Here is a 3,092-nt window from a genome sequence, read left to right on the forward strand (position 1 = left end):
GTTTTCTTTGTTTCTGTTGTGAAATCCTGACCTGTCACACAAACTGTACAGATATTTGTAAATAAATTTTATGCCGTTTTAACAAGAGGATCAGATTTAGTCCACAGATTGCATCCTGAGTGGCAACTCTCAAAGTCGTGTTTTGAAAATCCATGAGAGCCTCTCTTTTGCTTTCTCTCCTTTCTCTTAGTCCTACTTGCCCCCAAAATGAAAGTGGCTGTTTTCAGCTCTTCAGCAGCCTGGTTGCCCAGAAGCCTCTTTGGTATGGCAGTTGTCTAGAGCCAGAGTGATCTTCAGTTGGCCTGATTTACTTCCTACCTTGGAAGATACACGGCGCTTGGACAGAACTGGGTAGGCTCCTGATGCACTAACCTCAGTGAGCGTGTGGTCTGTCCAGCTTTCAGTTGGCCTGGGAGCAGTTTCTTTGCTATCCTGTTTTCTTGTGAAGGGGGAGCCCAGGGCACCCGTGTGACCCTGGAGGAAATGCCCCAAGCCAGGAAGATGTGCAAGGGCTTCTGACACCCACTGCCTGAGGCTAGGCTGTGTCTCAGATCTTCCTGTTCTCCCTCGGAAGCACATTCCTCCCCTTTAGCGATGGGAAAGTGGGAGGTGCCCAGTCCTAGCCTGCCTCTAGTGTTGGAAGAGGCGGGTCACAGCTGTTCACCCAGCAACTTAGTCCAAAGAGGTGTCCTCCAACTCCCTATCACTGCCCTACCTGACTATTGGGAGCAGTGGGCTCCCTGGGCCCTACAGAGCAGGGATTTGAGCAGAGGACAGCCTAGGCCAGTGGTTCTCAAGCTTCCTAATGCCGCGACCCTTTAATACAGTTCCTCATGTTGTGGTGACCCCCAACCATAAAATTATTTTCATTGCTACTTCATAACTGTAATTTTGCTACTGTTATGAATCGTCATGTAAATTTCTGATATGCAGGATGTATTTTCATTGTTACAAATTGAACATAATTAAAGCATAGTGATTAATCACAAAAACAATATGTAATTATATATGTGTTTTCCGATGGTCTTAGGCGACCCCTGTGAAAGGGTCATTCGACCCCCAAAGGGGTCGCGACCCACAGGTTGAGAACCGCTGGCCTAGACCCTTCATCTCCCATCTGGTGCTGTGGAACAGCCAGGTACTGACCACCGTGGAGGGTGGGATGCAGAGGGGAGAGGGGTGCAAGGTTGGCTGGGGATTGGCTTTCCTTGGGTGATCCTGAGTGGCAGTGTCCAGCAGTTCTCCGGGGCTAGGAAGCCACTGACGGACCCCCAGCTCAGATTCTTTGCATAAATGACTTCCCGAGCTGCAACCTGCCTTCTCTATAAAGTTCCCTAGGCCAGGCCAGCCCCAGTGTGGGCTGAGCAGAACCTGGAGATGGAGTTTCTTGGCCATGCAGAGGGGCTTAGCCACTGCAAAGGCACTTTTGGGGCTTTTCAGCCAGTGCTCTGGACCTAAGGGAGAGCCAAGAGCTGCCAGGCACGTGGGTGCAGGGTTCACATCCAGGTCTGCCACTTACTACCTGGGGCTGAGCTAGTTAACTCCTCTAGGACACTGAGTTCCTATATTTAATAATAATTATGCCAGAATCGTGTTAAACATGAAATGTTCCTTTCCCCACTAGGGGTTCACTAAATACTGTTGTTAGTGATAGCAAAGGCTGCTGGGCTATGGAAGACAGCCTGTGGGGCCTCAGGATGAAGGGAGGGAGCTGCCAGGCGAGGGAGGGGACTGAAGCCGCAGAACAGCCCCTGCTTGGGGGGTGGTGGTGCAGAGGAATGATCAGAAGCTGGAGCGCTAGGCCCGGAGACTCCTGACAGCCTCCACCTGGGGCGGGGGTAAGGAGGGCAAGAAACTCCTCCTCCTGGTTAAGGTACCGACACGTGGGCGCTCAGACTGGCCTGGGAAACAGTCCTGAGAAGCAGAACTGCTCTCCAGCCCTCAACACGCACCCCCTTTACAGATGGCAGGTCTTACAACGTCCCTCCCTCAGCCTTCAGTGGCTTGGAAGGCTGCCACCGTGCCACAGCCCCAGCAGGCTCAGAAAACAGGCCCCACCTCCCCCCACCACTACACAAACGTAATTAAAACACAATAGCAGGCCCTAGCTGGTTTGGCTCAGTGGGTAGAGCGTTGGCCTACGGACTGAGGGTCCCTGGTTCGATTCCAGGCAAAGGGCACATTCCCGAATTGCGGGCTTGATCCCCAGGGGCGTGCGGGAGGCGACCCATGGGTGGTTCTCTCCCATCATTGATGTTTCTGTCTCTCCCCCTCCGGTCCTCTCTGAAATCAATAAAAATATATATTTTACAAAAACAGTACAAAACCGGAAAATAAGTGTAAAGAAGTCCAACAAAGTTCCGATTCTTCCCATAATGACTACGTCAATACCTTCTTCCAAAATACCAGAATTATTTTTTTTAAAAATTTATAAGAGCTTATTTGAGCCAAAACTGATGACAATTGCTGGGAAGCAAGATCTCAAATACTCCAATACCAGATTCTTAAAAAAATAAAACAATGATTCTTTTAGCTGTCGATGGCCCTGCTTTGCTAATCGCATACGGAGGGAGACCGCGTCTTTCGGCCACACACACATTCACCTCTCCTGGAATGCACTGGTCTGTCTCCATCGATTTTCCCTGGAGGACTCCTCCTCGCCCTTCCGTGCGCAGCGGAAAGGTCTCCTCCTCCAGGAAGCCCTCCCTCCCGCTCGGGTTTGGAAGCCCCTCCCGCGGCTTTCCCCAGCGCGGCAGACCCTATTGAGTCTCCGCCCCTCGTCCCCACCCCCGGCCGGGAAGCTACTCGTATCGCCGAATTAATGGCCCCAGCACCCAGCGCTGCCTGGCACCCGGTTAACGCCCAATAAACGCGGTGGAAGGAACGGGAGTGGGGGAAGCGCCAGCGGACACCCAGCCGCAGCCGCGCCATTGGAGGCAGAGGACCCCACCGCTCCCCTCCTAGCCGGCCCCCAGACCACAGCGCACCGGGGACTGCGACCCAGCGGCACCGACACCGTCCGCAGTAGGAGCCCAGGCTGTCTGTCCTTTGGGTTCAACCCAAAGCCGCGGTACACGGACCCGCCTGCTACC

At 53.1% G+C, this 3,092-nt stretch overlaps 1 protein-coding gene across 2 annotated transcripts in view; it reads left to right on the top strand.

Moving 5' to 3' along the window:
- The window catches only part of RTF1 (RTF1 homolog, Paf1/RNA polymerase II complex component), a 47,218-nt gene extending 47,136 nt beyond the window's left edge, over nt 1-82 (top strand). For both annotated transcript variants that reach the window (XM_014534805.1, XM_014534804.1), the window contains one exon: nt 1-82. This exon is cut by the window's left edge and continues 2,684 nt beyond it. The gene's annotated coding sequence lies outside the window, so the exon portion shown is untranslated.
- Nucleotides 83-3,092: the final 3,010 nt, after the last annotated feature.

The sequence above is a fragment of the Myotis brandtii genome, unplaced genomic scaffold (genome assembly GCF_000412655.1).
Source record: "Myotis brandtii unplaced genomic scaffold, ASM41265v1 scaffold133, whole genome shotgun sequence".
NCBI classification, from domain to species: domain Eukaryota; kingdom Metazoa; phylum Chordata; class Mammalia; order Chiroptera; family Vespertilionidae; genus Myotis; species Myotis brandtii.